General features: G+C 38.1%; 1 long non-coding RNA gene across 1 annotated transcript in view; it reads left to right on the top strand.

Moving 5' to 3' along the window:
• The window catches only part of LOC139594949 (uncharacterized), a 130,118-nt gene that overhangs the window by 40,379 nt on the left and 68,818 nt on the right, over positions 1 to 20,921 (top strand). The window contains exons 8-13 of the long non-coding RNA XR_011680797.1: positions 1,036 to 1,147; positions 4,354 to 4,414; positions 4,524 to 4,645; positions 7,034 to 7,125; positions 12,684 to 12,771; positions 13,939 to 14,032. This is a non-coding gene — a long non-coding RNA (uncharacterized lncRNA). The remainder of the gene's footprint in view (positions 1 to 1,035; positions 1,148 to 4,353; positions 4,415 to 4,523; positions 4,646 to 7,033; positions 7,126 to 12,683; positions 12,772 to 13,938; positions 14,033 to 20,921) is intronic.

The following is a 20,921-nucleotide window of genomic DNA, read 5'->3' as shown; positions in this document are numbered from 1 at the left end:
TGAAAATTCTGTCTTCAGAATCTCAAGTTTCAAAAGAAACATAACTCTGGATTTTGGATGGTCTGACTTCCTTTTCCAGGGATGTGTCAAATCCAGTATTTCAGTTTGAAACACTGATGTGACAGACTGCCATAATGCAATGTGTTTAACCACCTCAGTGATGCATCAAGTGAAAGGAGTTCCCAAAGATTCAGTTCACACATGCGCACACACACACAAAAAAATGAGGGATAAACAGTATGGGAAGCGGAACATAAATCTTTTTCACATAGTTTGGCACAAATTCAATTATAATTTGTAAATGTTCAATCAATTAGACCACTCAGTTGTTTAACTTATAACTTTGAAGGCAGATTATCTTTTCCAAGGGGAAAGCGTCTCTTAACCAAGACCTTTTATGTTAACTGCTCCAGGAGGAAAATGCTACATTTGCCATAGAACATGAAGAGATTTGGGAGAAAAGTGTGTAATACCAAGATGTCTTTGGCTGAATTAAGTAATTTCAAGATTTTGATAGGAATAGGCTAGCTAAACCTTTAAACTGCCAAATGACACACAAACACCCCCCGCCCAGAAGAAATAAAAATGTTTTTTCCCCCCCCTCAAATTAGAAATAGTAATCTAGTGTCTTTATAATGTTTAATACTTGTAGTGATAATTCAGTATTAGTTGCAGGTATATTTGGAAGAAACTGCATGAAAGCCCATCACATTGTCCTTAATTTTCAAATGCTTTCCAGAGTCTTACTTACACACCATTTTACTTGTGGCTTCTTTAATTTCAAAACCTGTCAATTCCCATACAAGATATCACAGTCTTCATACCTTATCAATAGTCACTTCCAAACACTGGGAACTGCAGTTGGCACCTGGGTGCCATGGAGGGGAGACTTCTAAATATGGAGATACAGAAAGCTAAGAATGAGAGGGGAGGGAGGTCAATACCAACACAATATGCACTGTTGTGTTTTTTGAGTTCCAACTTTGTCATCAGGGCTGGGAAAACCCTTGTGTTAAACATTTTTTTCTGCTGCAGATGCAGAGCTTCCCTGTCAGAGAGCAGGAAGGGTTTGGCAGTCCCATGATGGCACCAGAAGCAACAGCGACACACAGGAGCTGGAGGTGTGTCCCTTCTGCCAACTTGCAGTGTGAGTTCATTGAATACACTTTATGTGGGCAAACCAGAGCTGTCTGCAGTCTGGGACCAAACTGGAGCACTTCATGACTGGCTGTGGTCCACTGACAAAACAACTGAAATATTGTTCAAACTGAAAACATTGCATTTACTCTCTCCTATTGAAGGCAGTTTCTGTGTTGTGTTGGCTGCACAAGAATTTTCACTGAGCATTGAACATGTAGACCAAAACTAAATCATAACCAGATTCTGTCTGAAATCTTGTCTGCCAAGAAGCTCAACAGAAATGATGTCTGTCCAAGCACTGCTGCTGCTGGGTTAAGACATAAGGCTGAGCTGCCTGACCAGCTCTGGCTGAGTGCAGGAGCCTTGGCTGCCTGCTTTTGACTGCATGTAACCTTTTCAAAAGCACCCAAATATCTTACAAGCCTGAATCTCACTGAAAGGCAGATAGCTGAGGGGTGACTAACATCAACAAAAGCCTAAATGCAGTGAAATTGCCTGGGATGGTCTCATAAGCCTCAGAGCTCTCCTTCTGCTGGAGTTTGGGTAGTTGTGGAAGCTGCAGAGTTACCAGCTGTGTTAAACAGTGTTTAGTTGGCCAAAACTGGCTGATTTTTGGAAAAGTGAGTGGCTGCTAATTTTTTTCCACCTTCCCTTAGCCATGGCTGTAGATCTGGGGTGGGGCTTTGCCATGGCCATGAGATATTGGTGTGTCGGTGCATGGTGCTCCTTGTGCCACCCAAGGTGGTGCTCAGTGGGGAGTGCTCCCACAAAACCTGTGGCCTGCCAGCTTTAATACAGTAAGGACTGGAAGATTTTTTCCTTGTGGATCTTTTACATTCAAGTCAGGCTTCACATAGCCCACAGTCTAAAAAAAAAAAAAAAAAGGAAAAAAATCTTTCACTACAGAGACAAATAGCAACATGTGGCTGGAAGATAACAGAAACGTACATGCAAGTGCAAAAATTAAATATGGAAATATGAAAATGAGGTTGGGTTTTTTCTAAGCAAAAGAACTGATCCATTTTTCATTGCTGGAAATTGCATGGGGTTTTATTTCCTCAGCAGCTGATCTCAGAAAAACAAAATAGAAAAAAAATATCCATAGATAAGACGCACCACCACTGTACCCTGAATTTTTGGTTTGCTTTGGAAGTGAGAGTCTTTTGCAAAACTTTTGCAGCTGGCCTGAAAAACAGCAACAAAAAAGATAAAGGCAAAATGGTACATTAGAGCTAAATAAATGTGCAGAATGCAGATGTGCAGCCTTTCTACCTTCCCTTCTCTGCCTTCAGTCTTCCTGCAGTGTCATACCTTTCCAAGGAACACTGGATTTCTTTTAAAAGACTGTTTCTTCATTTTTCACTGTCATTTTCCACATCTCCTCCCTCCCCTTGTATCCCTTCTCCCTGTCTGCAGCCCACATCTTTGCCAGATAGTTAATGTAAAAATGATTACCTCAGCTCCTTGCAGGCTCTGCCCCCGCTCTGTGGTGGTTTAAACAAGCTGCCTGGTTCTGAAAAAAATCACAGTGCTCAGCAACGAGGCTGGTTGTCTCTGAGCCACATCATCCTGGAGGTGGCTGGTAAGAGCTGCCTCCAGGAGCAGCAGAGAGAGAGATACAGACTCCAGTGTTAAAGAGGCAGACTGTGGGGATCACTCTCTTCCTTCTCCTGTTAATGACTCAGTCTGTATTTACAGAGGAACAAAGTAAAAAAAAAAATACCCACCCATGGTCCTGTAATTTTCACTAGTCCCCAACAAATGAAATTATTTAAGTATTCTTTGGAAGGGATGAAAACGAGTTATCTAGTTTCCTCTTCCTATGCAAGGATTTTGTATGATTTTTGCCCATATTGCATTTGAAAGTGCATGGTTCTGGGATGTCCCTCACCAGGGGCCTTTGCTGTGTCAGGTACAATTAGAAACCGAGGCTAATTGGGGTCAATATTCCATTATATGAAGCAAAGTGATAGGGAAATGAGCTTTCATTTGAAGGTAACTGGTTCTGCTGTGTCTGTGCAGGCAGTCCTGACTGGAAAGAAACTGGGGCCTGTTTTGCACTTACAGACACCAAATTTTTGGGGTGCAAAATTAACCGTGATTTATTGAGTTTTCCTATCAGAATACATCCCAAAAACTGCCAGTGCTCCAAGTCTGAGATATATTTTTTGCCCTGTAAAACACCAGAAAACACTTTCTGTTAAAAAAATTTTAAAACACAGGGTTTGATAATCAATTAGCTTCAACATTATTTATAAAGACAGCTTGACAGCTTTCCATTAACCAAACAATAAATAATCTAAAATAGGGGTGGTTTATCAGTCCCATGCTATACAACATGAGCCACAAGACAGCCCACCCCTCATAGAGGGGTGCTGGGCTCTACAGTGTACCAGGAAAGGCCATTAAAAATAATTAGGGAATCTGGTCCCTTCTCTTTCCCATCTGACTAATAACAAGTTGTGCTTCAGAGCATGCTGTTCTAAAGATTGGAGAAGGCAGGACCAAAGTTAAGCCTGGAGGTGTACACACCAGGCAAACAGGGAAAAGAAAGGGAAAAAGAGTCTGGTCCTTTCTGTGGGTGTGTTGTGATATGCAGACTCCAAAGCAGAACTGAGACAGCCTCAGCATCCTTGCAGACAGTCCTTTCTAGCATTCCCCTGGCTTGGCTGTTATTGCTGTCATTTTCCTCTGGGTTTTTTGGTGGAATCACAAGGAGTCCCAGCCTCTAGGATGGTGTGGGTGCAGCAGATGCACCCAGCAGATGCTCAGCAGATCTGTGTCTGATGGCCTTCAGTGGTGATGTCTCCTGGTTAACAAAGTGCTCAGAACCCTGAGCGATGGGTGTATGAACACAGAAGGGAGTAATCAGTGAGAAAATTACATGGGTTTTATAGTTCATATAAGCCTAAAGAACTTAGGGCTTTTTCTTTTCTTTTTTTTTTTTTTTTGACAGTGTAATATCATTATCCAAATGTGGCAGGCATCCTTTTATTGCCCTCCATTCACTTTTCATTGCCACCCATGCACCCTGTTCCCACAATCTGTGTTTTAGTTTGCACAGGTATTTAATATTCTCAAATTGTTTCCACTGCTTTGAGATCTGATTTTATCTGTTTCCTTCTCTTTATGTTTACTTTTTCCTTACAATGCTTCTCATTAAACTTTTTCTTCCACTTGACTAACTCCTTTCTGATTGTTTTCACTCTCTAGAGAGCACCTATAATTTTCCTGGGCTAGTACCAAGCTTCTGATTGACCACTCCTCAGCTTTGGTGAGCATCCTTCACTGTCTCAGATGTACAAATTGTGTAGCTTAATTTGTCTTCATCTTCTTCCACCATACAGTACAGGTCCTTTGATCACTCTTCCTGGTTTCCTCAGGTCAACTGTTCATGTTCAGAGGTTCTGGAAGGGTGTCCTACCCTGAAGACTCATGGTGCCTGCTCCTTTCCTGAATGGGAAACTGTAGACTTTTCTCTCCTCACTACCACCGATAACTCCAGGTATTTATTCAATATTCAGTATTGTAATCAGAAGGAGATTATGAGATAGACTGCTTCTTGTGTTTAAAAGGTGCACAAAATGTTAAAAGCTTTTCATTTTGCTTACTCCTGAGTGGCTCCAAGGAGATGGGAAAATGGAGATACAGACAGTTCCATACCTACTTGGAAGGTTTCAGTAATGAGAGAGGATTGCTCTGTCCTTTCTGCACCTCTCCATGATGCACTGAGGGCAGTGAACATCTGAGTTTCTGTGAGCACTGGAGCAGATTCCCTTCCCTGCCTTGTCAAGGGCTTGGTGAGACCAAGTCAAAGTACTGTGCACACTTTGAAACCAAGGGCAAATCAGACCCTTCTTTAATACACTGAGCATTCATTACCAAATTTCAGGGCACATATTCCTTGGAATGATTGCTTAAAGAAGGCTTAGATGAAAATGAAGGAGTATGATACATTCTTTTTACATAACTCCTCTTGTGGAATAGGGGGAGGATGTAAAAAAACTACACAAACTTAGCAATACAGTAAGTTGTGTGCTCATACACCATCTATTAAATAAACAGCAGCTCTGCTAGAGAAATATACCTGACCACAAGGCCTTTACCAGCTTTTATAAGAGCAAAATAGGCTATATGAGATTTACTTAGTTCTTTGCTCTGTTTTGGAAAAACTTTGGCGTTATCTATCTTAATTTTTTTTTTTTTTAATTAAAAATCAGCACAAAATCACACCACACACAAACAACCAAAGGGGAAAAAAAAAAAGAAAACCACAAACATTTTCTGCTTTCTAGTTCTTGTAGTTTCATTTTTTAAAAAATCTCTGAATCCAGCCCAAAGTGATAATTGTTTCATTGTATGAAGGAAGTGGCCTATTTATTGCAGCACCATATCTATGGCAGGAACCAGGGTCTACATACTCAGTTGAAGACACAATCACAGAATTTTGTGACAGCAAATGAGGACAGCACTGCCTTAGACCCAGGTCTCTTAATTCACATTAAGTATTGTCATGCTGGAGATCCTTGTAGCATCGGATTTCTGCTTATTCTGTTGGATTTAATCTGACTTTGGTGAAATAATGTGATATTGCATATTGACAGCCTAAATATCCAAAGTGAGGAAAAAAGGGTTTCCTTTTTATTAGTTTTGAATTTGCATCTCTCTATTATCACTCCTTTTCCTTGTGTTATAAATCAAGGAGAACAGAAGCTCTGGATCTGTATTTTTTGGACCAGCCATACTTTCACATACTTTTCTATCACATTCTAGAAGAAGCTGTGCTGTTGTTTTATACAATGCCAGTGGTACCATAACACTTCAGACAGGTCTGTGAAATGCAGTTCCTTCTATCCCTGCTGTTATAATTTTCCAGGATATTAGAAAAAATCCTAAACCCAAAAATTTGGATTAAGATCTCCACTTTTCCAACAGTGGAGTTTGCTGTCTTCTGTCATTGGGTTTGCAGTTCTTGGTCAGTCTGGGAGAGGTTACAAACAGTCTCCCCTGTTCTAACAAGCAGGCAGGCCCAGAGGCAGCTGTTCTTGCTGTTGTGCCATAATGAGTGAATGACTGAGCCCTAAAGAAGGAGATTTCTCTTATCCATTATGTAGCATCAAAACCTGAATTCAAAACTTTCTGCAGTTTTAAGAAGTCTTCCTTCAGTGTCAGGGGGTTTTCCTGAGTAAACTGTGCCCCTGATACTACTCAGAGCCTAATTACTGTAAGTCAGGCATGTATTTCTTTCCAGGAGAAACCCTTTTGTACTATTAAAATACAAAAATGCCTAACTGACTGACTTCCATATAAAGGGGGAGGGGAAGGAGCCACACATAACTTGAGTTACTCGAGCATAAGGTATTTTTATTCAATTGAGCCCTTTAGTTCAGATTAGGATCATAGCTTCCTTTGAATGTACAAGTTACTTTGAGTTCTTAGTTCAGTGTTGAAAAACTAACACTTAGGAACCTCTGAATATAAACCTCACTGAAAAGCTCAACTTGCAAAGGTGCCTGTCTGCATTGTATATGAATCTTTACAGAAAAATAAGGGAACAAGCTAAGGTAGCAGGGGGAAAGTCTTGTTTGTGCTTTGCATCTTAATATTGGGAGAAGAAGACCTGTAGGTTATAACAACAAATTTGTGATGGATTCTGAGAAAATGGTGGAAAGTTTGTGATGATGGAGAGTGGTACACTTTTTCTTCTTATATCTCTTTGTAGTAAGAGGCAATCACACCAGTGTCAGATTCTCTTAGCAGACTATTGGCTGGTTTGTTTAATTATTTGTCATATATGACAAGGGAAATACATTTTGTTATAGGCTAGTATTAATATAATAATAATAATAATAAAAGACACCATTTTTATGCTATTACTCCACTGTTTTAACAGATGGAAAAGTCAGAACTGACCAGGAAGAAAAAAAAAGCCAAAACTCTTCAGTAAAAGTACATTTGAAGGAGGTCGTAATTATTTCCTTCTCTGTAAGTTACAGCAACATATTGAAAGTTAATAAAGATAAATGTAACATTTACTGGGTAATAAGAGATTGTGGAAGGAAATAAACAAATGTAGGATATAGTGCATCTAAGTAAACACAAAGGTTGTAAAACCTTCAAACTCAAATATCAAGAGCACTGCAAATTAATGCTGCACACAATAGACCCTTTGGAAGCTAACTTAATCCACCCCCATGTATCTACATGAGGGCCATGCATAACAATGCATGAGCTGGATTTCCATTAGAGTTTCCTCTGCAGGCTGTCAGTTGTTTGAAGAAATAACAATTTCCTAGGCATGAAAGCTTTTTCAGAATGTTCCCACTGATGTGTAATAAAAGTGACTTTACTTTTTTTCCTTCCCTGCTCTCCTTCAGCCCCTCCCCCTGAGATGTGACTTCTGGGGGAAGAAGAGGATGGACTTAGACCCTTGGCCCCCTACCAGTTTACCTTGCCAGGATTATCAGTGCAGGTGTTAAAATAATTGAAGGTGTGGTAGGAGATACAACCCCTAATAGCTTTTCCTATATGGAGATTACCTAGGTAGAGAATGCCAGAGTACCTGAAGAATAGGCAAGTGAGTACCTTATTAACATAGCACCATTCAGCGGCAGCTGCATATCTGGAAAAAAAAAACCTTTAAAGAGCCTATTCATCTATGTTAATGGGCCCATTGCACAGTACATTGTGTGGGAAATTAAGTCTCTGGCTGTGAACTTCCTGTGCTGTGCAAGCTGCCTTGACTCTTTTTTATTGCTTCAGTGTTATTATCTCCTCCTGGAAATAAAAACAATCATGTTCTCACATTTGAGAAGCCAAAACATTCCCAGATAACAAACTGGTTGAAAGTTTCTTTTGTTTCCCTTATTAAGTGAAAAAATATGTTTTGAAATTAAAGTAAACCCTAAATTAACATCAAAGCCCATCAAATTAGCTGAGCTGTCATACGCATGACAATGTTGCATTTTCTTTTTTTTTCCCCCTCCCCTGTAAAATACACAATTTAAATTGCTTTCGTATTTATTGTTCCTTCCTTGGAATTAATTTTTGCCACAAAATATGTTAATTTATTCAAATGAGACATGATTTTTGAATGTTTGACTGGCAAAAGAACTGCTTTCCTGCTGAAAGACTGAAGTAGAAAATAACAATTTTCTTTTAAAGCATTTCTCAAAAATATAGTCTCTTTCCATTTTAGCAAAGAGTGGACATTTCTTTAAAAGCAGGTCAAGGAACTTATATTAAAAATTGCTTATTTAAATTTTTTTTCAAGCTTGTCATGAATTTGAGAGTAATATACAATGTTTTGCAGTCTGTCTCACCTACAAGGAAGAATTATTATCAAATATTTAAACAATTTTCCATCCTCTCTTTATGATCCAAGTGCTGCACATTGCATCATCGTCATCATTATCATCATTATCTTCATCATGCTGATAAAAGGACTAATGATCAATACTAACTGATTACAACTCAATTAGGGAGGATCCTCTCAGTGTAAATTTTTTTTAATCTTGCCTCTTCTAGTCCTTCTGCATTTTCAAGTTAACCTAATATGTTCCACTATTTAACATGTTTAATGAGCATACTGGAATATAAGTAAAATCATTATTTAACGTGCTGTACCGCTTCCATGGTAGGTACTCAACTTCCCTTGGGCAACAGGAGTATATAAAGAGCAGCCAAAAAACCCCAAAAATTCACAGTTAGAAAATGGAAGTTCTTGATATTAACTGCAACAGAATTTATCTCTTCAGACAAGCAGCTGTCTGGAAGCCTTGTAGAGACAGAGATGGCCAGGAGAAGCTCTGAATAAGTCACCACGCAATAGAGAGTGTGAAGAAGCCCGTGTGGGAACAGCCACCCAGTACAAATCATCATTTCATCCAGTCTGTTTGCACAGACATCCCTTGCAACCATCCTATTATTTTTCATCAAAATGTTATCTGCAAGCTCTTTAGGGCAAGGAGGGCTTGGCACACATGGCACCTTGCTCTGTTTTCTGTGCTTGATAGTGCTCGACAGTGTTATCATAATGCAAATTATTGTTGTTCCTGGTAGGGACTGCACTGAGTGCTCTTTGCTTATCTGCAAGTCTGACAAGTGATAATCCAGTAACATCAGAGAGGAAATCAATATTTCATATTAGTTAATGATTTAATTATGGAAATTCTTCCCTTAATGCCATTTGTTAACTAAAGTCACCATAAATTGTATTCTGTTCAGCTCATCTTTCAGTGGCACTCTGAATTACACCTTCCTGACATTTAGATATTGGAATATTAAACAGATTTCTCTTTCCAGTCCGGTCCAACACTTTGTTCACAATGCAGGCCATCTGGGAATGTGTACCCATTAATGATCTGGGAGGCACTGTTAAGAGTTTGCATATTTTAAAAAGTCAGAGAAAATTAGAACTGCAGGAACACCAACATATCACATTCTCATTACATAAGTAGATCTGTCATCTACATTATTACTTTTTTCCAGTGATATCTTGCATTGTATTTTTTTCCCCTTTGCTCATGTGTTTATTTTTAAGACAACATGCAACTTTTTTTTTTCTTTTTTTTAAGGCTGGAATTTCATGTTTTATAGTGGGCTGTTGAGAGTTTAAAAATGTAGAGTGAAGTCCCAGGCTAGCAATTCCCATTTAGTCCCTTTTACACAGCAATATTGTTTTTATATAGCAAGTCTGCTGTTGGCATTTCAAGAATCACAGAGGCACCAGTAATTTGGGTGCAAGCAAAATTTTTGAAACAGTTCCTGTAAAGATAATTCAGATTAATGGGCCATTTACAGTCTTGCTAACTTACTAACTGGCTATGTGCTCTAGGTAATCAGGGTGACATTACTGCCGGCACAAAAATGACATCTCGTCATCAGAAATTTTCTTCATTGGCATGGAAAATGCCAGGCACATCACCTCTGACTGTGTGGCCACCACATCTATTAACCTTATTGATTTGGAGTCATGCTGTGCCACACTGGAAAACTACTCCCTGCTGAAAGACTCAAGTGGATCAATCCTGAACCATGAACAAAAACTCAATAACTAAATGTAGTAGGCACCTTTCTCCATTAAGTATTCCTCAAAGTAAATCACATTAGAGAACATCACTGTGAGGAACTTACCTTGGGATTCTGTGATCTCCCAGAAACCAACAGGGAAAATAGGAAGGCAACGTTGCTGAATATACTTTATATCTCTTGATCTTGTTCTCAAATATCTATCTTTATGTCATGATATTTTAATTTTATTCTACAACTCTGTTCCCCTTTCTAAACATTAAAAATTTTTCCTTGCTGTTTGTTTTTCATTATGATTGTCCCTGGTAAGTCATCCGATGACAGATGATTATGAAAAAGAAAGTTTTCTTTCCTTTATGAACCCTTCAGCATTTTCATGTATTTATAAGCATTCATTTTTGAGACCCTCATTGTGACAGGGCTTGAAAATGAAACAAGCCAACTCCTTTCAGCCTCATACAGTTAACAAAGAAGGCAACAAAAGGACTTCCAGAGCTTCATATTTCCTGACAAAAGATAGAGGGCGGCAGCAAGCCCCATTCATATTTAAATGTTCCTGGCTTTGGAATTAAAAGTCCATCTTTCATGTTCCCATTTCCGTTCCTCACTTTTTGTTGGTGTTTGCTGGCAATGAAAACTCTGTCCCAAACATTAATGTGACTCTTCAGTTCAGTCTGCATAACTTGTATCCTTAGAAAATATTCCTTATCACGGACAGCTGAAGATTTCTTGAACAGCACTTGCAAATCATTGTAGCTTATAATTGTCTTGCAAAACTGATTTAGGGCAGGAAAAGTGTGGGTGCAACCACTCTGTGCACACGTGAGTAATGGCTGATTGTAGCTGAGTAAGTTGTTTAAGGGGCCAGAGGGACCCTTCTCCTCAGAAAAATTACTTATATGAGTCAGGGGTACAGGATGGGACAGGATCTTTTCTGTTGCTCAGTACTATTACAACTTTGCCCAGGACTCTGATCTGAAAACTTGACTGCAAAACCTGAAAGCAAAGGGTTTAATTTTGCATTGGTTTTGGTGTTAATGGATAGAACAAAGTTCATTAAAAATGCTCCTGGCACTGTGTTCAATCCTGCCTATCGTCTGTATACATATCTGTGTTACATATTTTAACATTTTATTTAAAAGTAAATTCTGAATTATGCAAAAAGGAAAAAGAAAATGCAATGACATATTAGAAAATATTATCAGTTACTTGGGAAAAAGTGATTTCTCAAAGCCATGTAAAAGTCTGGAAAGTATTCTTTTTATTCCTTAGGAAATAACCCTGGGTATCTAATTAATATCATGAAATTAAGGCCATTTATCTGAAAAACTGAAAAAAGATCTATATATGCACCAAAGTTCAGTGTTTGTCCCTGAGCTCTAACACAAGATATACTGTGTGAAAGTCTAACATGGGATACACCATATATCATCTCTATTTAGAGCCCCTAGGCAGGAAGTATGGATAAAAAAAAATAATCAAAATTACTGTTTTTCTTTACTGAAAGCCCTCTAAGGAATTCATTGGAATGAGTTCTGTCTGCCCATCTAATTGATAATTATTTAATTAGCAATTTATAATGATAATGGGATTTTACCCCCCACCAGTCCATCTTGTCTGTAAGAAAAATTTAAGTAGACAACCTTATGTATTACTTTACCACTTTTGGCAGTTGGCACAAGATATTGTGGGCCAGCGTTGTGATTTCCTACAGTTAAACCATAAAAGCAATGTATTCATATATTTCCTTTGCCCACAGTGTTTCCTTTTCTCATTACCGAGGGTGACTGGCACTCTCACAATGTGTGTGGGTGCACAGGCTTGTTGTGTCACCGTGGACAGTTCTAAGAGCAGCTTCATTAGTTCTTTTTACAACAAAAGCTAGGTTTTTTTTCCTGCCTTCTCTTTCTTTCCCTTAGTTGGCATGCGGGTTGAATTTTTCTTGGACCCCCTGCTTGACTTTTTTTTTAGAGCTCCTTTTGAACAGTGCAGCAGTGTGAACACTAGGAATTGTAACTGATAGACTGTTTGCAGGAGAACTCATGAAAGTTCTCTTTGTTCACTTCACATCAACCAGGTTTATGCAGACCCTCCCCCATCTCAGGGAAAAGGAAATCCACTTTTAATTATACATTGATGGGAATCACTGTATAGTGAAATTGCATCAAGTGGAGAATGCCCACTTTATTCTCTTTTATCTGAGAATCCAAAAGAAGAACTGGAGTAAAAAAAAATGGATATGCAAGCATAGACTTCCCAATATAGAGCCAGGCCTGCCTAATTTAAATCAATCTGCCAACTCCACTTCCAGTCCTGATTAAAATTTTCAGCTGAATCTCTGCACTGTGAGGGTGTCTTGTCTTTAGTCCTTGAGCCTGGAAGGTCTTCTTTTTGAGAGATTTACCAAAAAAATTGCCAAAACAATATTTTTTTATGTGAAAGGAAAGAATTGTAAGCATAAGACATTTTCAAAATTTGAATTGAATAATATTTTTTCCCTTTTTCTCCCTCAGATAAGCATATTGCAATTGTGTAGAAGACTCCTGAGGGCAAAAGAAAGAAGATATATCTGGTGGCAGAATGAAGAGATAACATAACTTGGTGAGAAGTATAAGTAAACAAGAGAAGCACTTTATGTCATTTTATGTTGTTATGTCCAGTGCAATGAATGGTAACATTTTCAGCAGTACTTACAGGAACCTCTGAGATGATAAATCATTTGAGTAATATGCTAATAAATATGTGATGTTAATTTTCTTTCTTTTTTAAATTAATATCACAAGATACCATTAATAGAGACAACGAAGCAGGATATTCAGCTTTGTTGTTTATATTATCAAAGTTTACTATGGTTATATTTGCCTTTTGAATCTTCCAATAAAAAAAGGAAATACTGGTGTTTTTCTCAGACAGTCAGGAAAAAAATACTTTTGAAAATGTTCTTGAAGATAATTTTTTTTATACTTTCTTAAATTGCTTTATCTTAATTTTTGCAATTGATTTATTTTATACAATTTAGTAACTGGGTTTTTTTTTAATATTTCCTGAAAAAAAAAATTTAATACCCACAAAAGAAGTGTTGTGAAGACCAAAGAAAAAGCAGCCTGCCTAGAAACATTGTATGATTCTGCCCTTAGAAGTTTAAGCACACTCACCTAAAGGGAGTTGGGTAAGACAGAAATGTTCTCCATGGATATTAGGAGGAATGTGGGCCTGGCAAATGAAAGAAGGTGATGTTGATAGATCTTACCTTAAAGACAAAATCCTGATTACCTCAAGGTCAAAGACAGTGCAGTTCTGTCTCGCAGTAACACCAAGAACATGATAAGCTGTTGATGGGCCCTTGTCTTAGGGAAAAAAATATGTGCATTAAATCCAAGTAGAACCTGGGAAAACTCCATCCAATTCCTACCATCAGTACTGGATGTACTCCTCTGCTGTTTGGTCAAGTCACAAATGAGCAACTAATCATCCTTTTGGCCTCATTCAGATTGAGACTTCTGCTCCTCTGCTGTCTTACATCATCCCAGATTTTCTTCCACAAACCTTCAGACCTTATTTCTCCCCCAGCAAAAGTTTGAACAAGTGAAAAGCATGTGGATGTAGCCAGGGGGGATGAGGAGCTGGATGAGGCAGAGAATAAAAGTTATTTAGTCTTAAAGACTTAGAGTGAATCCATGACTAATCTTCTAGTCTAGAATATCCAGTAAAAAACAGCCTTGAGCCTGGAAACTCTCCTCTGAACTTCATTTCCTTACTCATTTGCAGATCTCCAAGTCATTTACAGATATGTGTAGTGACAGAGAAGTTCTAAAAAGACCAGGAGTTTTCTACAGAATTTTTTCTTATTTCAAATTTGAAGGTAAGTCTGGACCAAAGTCTGTAAGATTGCATGAGCCTGTCCATCAGGGTTCTGCTACGCCAGAATGGGAGCATCATAATTTTCCGGGTGGTCATAGTTGCAAAGAATAAGGAAAACAGGAGATATTTAAGAGCTAAATACTAATCATTTTGGGTATTTTTTGGCGAAACAAAGGCACTTTGTGATGTTATACCAAATAAGACTATTTGAGAAGGTTCATTAAACCCCAGGAAAGAAAGGAGTGACTCTTAAAACACAAATCCCAGTCAGATCCCAGGACTAAATATAAAATTATTCAGAATAGGCAGCAGGTCAGCTTCCAACCAAATAAGATTTCACTGTAGCCAACCACTAAATGACACAGAAGCGTGGAAATTGAGGCCGAAGTCGCTGGGGAGACTGATCCCTGTAAAGGAGCCTCAAAAAAAGACTACAGTGGAACAAGTGATGAACAGCAGGGGTTGCCTGGAATTGGTGCCTCTCTGCCTGCTGTGAGGGAATCATCCAGGGAGAAAAAGATGGGAATGGAACTGACTTGGGAACGGCTGAAGGCAGGAGCCTGGGAATCAAAAAGGTATCTTAGAAATATGGTAAAAAGTAAACCTTAGGTTTGATTGTTCTGGTTTGCTTCCTTTTTACATCCATACTGGAGGTTATTTAAGAGTCCTCAAAGACCAGTCTAAGGTTTGCTGCTGAGAATAAAGCTACTGAGATGGATAATGTTCTTACAACAAAAGAGTTTAAAAAAAAAAGTGGGAACATTTTCTTGTCATGGCTTCGTTACCTGGATTCTCTGTAGCTCTCCTAGAATAGACCAGGGCCACTCCTGCTTTCAGTGAAGTTGCTCATTCATTTACTCCCTCATTCAGTTTAGAATCAGGACTTTTTTTCTTTAAAGTTCAGAAAAATGTAGTTCAGCAAGTTTCCTTCTGTGGAGAACTTAGGCTCACTGTTTGAGAGAAAAGCCCTTGAGGCTGACATGCTTTAGTCGGAGTTCTGCTGAACTGAACTTGCACATTAAGTACTGTACCTTGCTCTTTCCTGCTGAAGCATCCCTTAAGACTACATGTGTGTGTAAATAAAGGAAAATGGAATACAGCCTCAGGATTTATGCTGTGTCACCTATGAAGAGGCTGTTTGGTTGCATGGTGAGCCAAGAGTTGCTGGGTTGTGGATACAGAAGCTCTATCATCCATTCTCAGTGGTATGCAGTGTAAGACAGCCATACCAATAGAAAATTCACCAAGCCAGACTTCCACAGCTGGATTTTTCTAGTTTAAGCTTACTTTGGAACCAGGACGAATGTAAAGCTGATTTAAAATATGTAAGATGTATGCCTATAGGTTCTTCAGTAATCTTGGGTCTCTCTCCAATAGCATTCTATTACATAGAATGAGATATTAATATTAATAATGAGAAGACAGATTTTTTATGCTTGTTCATGTTGATACAATATTGCCCAAGTCCTCACAAAGGTAAGGATGTGTAACTGGATTTTAGATTGACAAGTTACACTAATGATTAAATGCCCAATCTTAAGCAAATTTCCTGAATTCAATCACTTCAGTCTTTAGCAACAGTTTTCAGGTAGCCATCACCATATTTGAGGAGATAGGAATGAGATCAGAATTCCTGTACTCTGCTTGGTTGTGTGTGTAGCTGCCAAGGCTGACATCTATTAATGGAAAAGCCTTTGACAATAACACATCTCTTTTCGTGAGAATCTGAATAGCAGTGACAGATCAGGAACCCCATTTTGATGCTCACTGCATATTTTTCTTTTCTCCTCAGTTCAGACATACTCGTTTCATTAAGTTGGGTCAGTTAGGTCAGGCAGCCTTATAATTATCTCCCAGGACCAAAGCTCTGGCTGAACTTTTAGTTCAGAACATTGTGTCTTTCCTGGGACCTCGTGGGGTTATCCTCCATTTCACTTCAAAATTACGAGGATGGATTCTTCTGTGCTTGTGTATACTTTGTGTACCTGCCAAGTCCTCGCCTTCCATTCCTTCAGGTAGTCTCAGAAGTCACTGATTATAAATGCTGATCTGACTCTGTAAGCTTTCAGCAGCACACCTGAGGTTCCCGTTTTCTTTCATGGTGAACAGTTTTTCTTTCTTTCTTTCTTTGACTTTTTTGAGGAACTGATTCCAAAGATTTTATTCACAGTAGTTAACAGGTGTGAATTGGTGTTTGCTAGCATAAGTGTCGTGCTGGGTAGCCCTTTGTTCCCCTCCTGCTGCTTCCCTGCTCTATTATGGCAAAACTTACTTTAATAGGAGTTTTTTTTAATGGTTTGTACAGTGCGTATTTTTAAAGCATATTATGGAATAAAAGTGAATACCTATGAGAACAATGTGTTCCTCTGAACCTCTAACAATTGGGCAGGTTTCTTGATTTCAATGGACACACTCCAGAACAAGGGACTTGTACCACCTGAGCAGGAGTGCTAGAATCTGGCCCTCAACAGATGCAGTTTTGTTTCCACCAGCATGTGCCAATTAAAATGATTCTGCTGTAATAAAATATCAGGAGACAGAAAAGGAACCGCCGTGAACTGAGGCAATACTGAAGAGTTGAGCGCTTTTTCAGCTGACACAGATCCCCTGCTCCACTGGCGATCAATGGCAATAATGACATTCCCTTTGCAAGGTAGTGCTGGGCTGCTGAGGGCTGATTCTGATGCCAGTGGCTGGTGTGAGTCGTTGAGGGATATTAAAAGATCATGTTGGATGGGTGGCAGGAAGATCTGAAGCCACCAGAGATGTGGAGCAGAAATAATAGGAGGAGTGGTAAGAGTGACACCATTTCCAGAATATCTGAATTAAGAAGGAAGGCAGGAGAGGCTGAGCTGTATTTGAAATACTTTGTCAGCTCAGTTACAAGTAATTGTAGAGAGTGTAGATACTAGTGCCTCAAAAATGAAAATGAACTACTAAAACAAAATTTTAGTTTTACAAGTCTTAGCAAGAGTGGGTTTAGCCAGCAAACAAAACCATAAAAAGTGTTCCTTCTGATAAGTATTTTCCTTTCAATGGGGATATATAATCTACTGAGTTAACTCTCTTTACAGCTGTTTCATGCCTTTGTAGCATGACCCAGCCTTATGGATGTTTCTCCTGATGTCCATAATTTGAGAAGACACTGAATCCTGAGCTCATACTAAAAGACGTATCTTATCTAAAAAAACCCTGTAGAGATAAGAATGTCTATGCACTGTGGCTATTTTTTTTTTACCTATTTCTCTTTACTGTGGCTAACATTGCTTGTTTTAATAAGAGTTGCAATGCTTGTATTTGCTGAGCCTTTCAGTAATTACAACTTAATTTCTGCGCTGTGGCACAATTGCAAGTGGATTTCACTGCTACAGATTCTGCTACTTTAAATGTCACATTTGCCCTTCACAGCTCAATTTCTTTCTGTTTTCCTGCTTGAGAGTTTTAAGTCTAGGTTTTTATTTTTCATACATGTCTGTTTAAAATCTCATTGGGATGGGAGAAATCCAACATCAAAAAGTTGAAAAGAACCCCAAAACCAATCAAACAAAAATACAAAACCAGAAACAAAAAAGCCAAACAGAAGGGTTTCAAGAACAAAGAAAAAGTGTTTATGAAAAAATTAGGAAATTTTGCTGCACCACCAATATGCCAGGGCACACAGCACTCCTGTATTCAACCACATTTTTTGCCTTACAAAATTCTACCTGTTTTAAGAGTTCTCAGGCTTCTTGTATTCCCCATAGACTTTGTAACAAACCTTGCAAAATGCCTGGTGCTGGCAGAGGCAGGAAAAAGACCTAGATAAAGGGTTATCCTTGGAAGTAGAGAGCTCTTCAAAACTAAAGATCTTTATGGATCTGCAGAGGTCCATTCCTAGTAACCAGAACCCGAATATGGAAGGTTAATTTGATAATCAGACACTGGAAGGGATACACCAATATTGCCAGTAGCAGGTGACATGAAAAGTCTGGCAGAAATGAGCTATAGCAGAAATTATTTATAAAATAAATCAGTATTTTGTTGAAAGATAAATGTTTTGGGGTTTTTTTGGTTTTTGGTTTGGGATTTGTTGTTTTTTTTTTGTTTGTTTTAACAGGAAGCTTGATTTTCCTCTTATGTCCAATTTGGATGCTTAAGGAAGAAGAATGTGGTCCTGCAATCCCTCCCCACATGCAAACTCACATTTTAACCTCTAGGATCACTTTGCCTGAAATCCAGCATTTTGATGCTAAGAATTTTCTCAAAAATAGTCATATAATTGTTTTCAAATATTTAGAAGAAAAATCAACATTTTGAAAGATGATGCGAATCAACCTGTGTTCTCCAGACAGGTCTATTCATGTATTCTTTAGCTGTCAGAAGTAGAACTGTAGTTCAGCAATTACCTGCATTATATTCACATCTTCCTTTTTCTGTTAAATCATGCACACACATTTTCAATTTATTAGTACTGGATAAGTGGCCAACTATGTCTAGAAGCCTTGTAATGTGTAAATTACCTTAGCCAGTTCTAAGAAAGAATATGTGTCCATGAAAGTGAATTACTCACAGATCACAAATTAAACCACCTTTTCAAAATTATTTCAGATGGTCTAATTATCTGGAAAAATGTAGGATTGGTTTTTTACTGTTGACATTTGTTAATATCCACCAAAAATGCTCGTGGCATTTTTGTATGCACAGCAGGAAAATCAGTATGGAACTGGAACTTGTTGTTAATAAAACTTGAAAAGCACAGCTTAAGGTCTTTGCTGATCTATAAATGGTTTAGGCCTCTCAAGCCTACATACTGTCTTAGGGTGAGAACATATGGAAAATACACATGGAAAAGCAATTACAGAAAGATTTGGATCCAGGGTATTGATATTAATTAGAGGTGAATAATACTGATTTGAAAACTTGACACTTCAGGAATGGCAAAGCAAAGCAATCACTGACATGTCTGGAATTTGTATCACCTGTCCAAGCAATTTTCTTTTTCCTTCTGAAGGTGCATGGTATTGTTCATTTCAATAAGATATTACAGACAGAGACTAGACATTCAATTCCCCCTTCTTCAGACAACTGGGATTTAAATATCCATTCAGTTCAGTAAGTGGTATGTCTATCATAAAACTGCTTTCTAACTCCATGTCTGTGGTTGCATACGCATGGTTGATATATAATTAATAGGCATTTTGCATCCTTCTGAAGAGCATATGTACAGTAGTCTTTTGGGTTTTTTTAATTTGTGATACAGGCAGTGGATCACTGGCACTGATTATCTAGCAAAATCATAGTGCTACACATGTAAGAAAAAAGATCTTTTACAGAGTTAGAGCAAAGACAGTAAGGTTGGTGATATACTCAAGATTATGTTTCATATTAAGACTAAGTAGGCTTCTCAATCCATTAAAATATGTTCCCTTGTTATCATGTTCTTAAAACAAATTTAGTACTGATAATATGTGTGTGCTGGGAGTGGTTTGCAAAGAAGAAATCTCTGTCTGATGGGTTGTGACCTGACTGTGTTTTTGGGTAGATGCATTAAATGTGGTTTTTTATCTGTTCATCTTCAAAATCAATACAATGGGTGCAGCAGAGTCTGCTGAAAGTCCTGAAAGGAGTTCCTGGAGCTCAGTGTTGAAAGTATAAATGGAGCACTTAAGTAATGTCAGGTCACAGCAGGAAATAAAAATTCAACTTTAGAAGGAGCCTTCAGCACAAGGCTATCAGGAGGCTCCTCCAGGTTTACTCTCACAGGACATGAATATAAGACACTATTCTGGATTGAAGAGTCAATGGAAGAGATTCTGCAACAAATCAGAGAAAATAAACAGGATCTAATTATAAGTATCAGATTATGTGTCTCCAGACAGAATTCAGCAGGGAAGTTGCTGAATTTTAACTCTGATACCAGGTAAGATAATTAAGTACAAATTCAGGTTCTGTGAGAACAGATATAATTTTGTAGGAGCTCAATGAACAATGTGAGATAAGATTGTGTGATCAAAGTACTACATCTGTCTTTTTTAAAGGCCTTATAAAGGATCCCTAACCCAAAAGATCTAACTTTTTAAGAAATAAGAGAAACCAGCTTGGATTAATAACCAAATAAAAAAACCAGGACACAACAGGTAAAAATAAAATAATTGTTTTCACAGCAATGAGTGGTTGCTCATAAAGCACAGGGGATTTGTGCACTTCTTATATTCATAAATAACATTTCTTGAGGGAGGGGGATGATTCAGAAGCCCCCATTGTTTACAGATGATACAAAATTATTTAAGGTTGACATATCTACAGTTGACTGTGAAGGTTTGGAATAGTATTTTCTAGCCAAATGGGGAACAACATAGTATAGGACATTCAGCATGTGATTCAGCATATTTTCTAGCAAATAAGCACCTAGAGTCATCTGAAGTGGGACATGTCCATATGATGGCAGAAGCCACACACATAGCCAGTGCCTGGATGTGAAATTGCATGTCTATGTTTGGGAAACTGATATATTCTAACTTATGGAGAAAAATAGTCTTAGGCATATGTAAAAGGGCTTGAAAAATATTCAGGTAAGAGGTTTTGAAATCGATATGTATGGTTCTCTGAAAACATCAGCAATAGTCAAAATTGATTGTTAAGCATTATTTAAAAAAAAAATAAAAAGGGGTATACTCCTGCATAAAACAGAACACTGTTCAGTAGTGATCTTTGAACCTCTAAAAAGATATAAGAGAGCTGGGAAAGGATTACAAGGGAGATGGGAAGAATGTAACTGCTTTCATATAAGCTCAAGTACATTAGGAGTCTTCATCTTGCAAAAGCCATGTCAGAAAAGACAGAAAACTATGAAAAAACATGAATTATGTCAGAATGTGAGCAGGGAATCATCATTCACTATTTCTCACAGT

This window comes from Agelaius tricolor, unplaced genomic scaffold, assembly GCF_023055355.1.
Source record: "Agelaius tricolor isolate 1412-34295 unplaced genomic scaffold, bAgeTri1.0.p SCAF_12, whole genome shotgun sequence".
Classification (NCBI taxonomy): Eukaryota; Metazoa; Chordata; class Aves; order Passeriformes; family Icteridae; genus Agelaius; species Agelaius tricolor.
The sequence above is the reverse complement of the archived record's forward strand: the minus strand, read 5'-3'. Positions and strand labels throughout refer to the sequence as shown.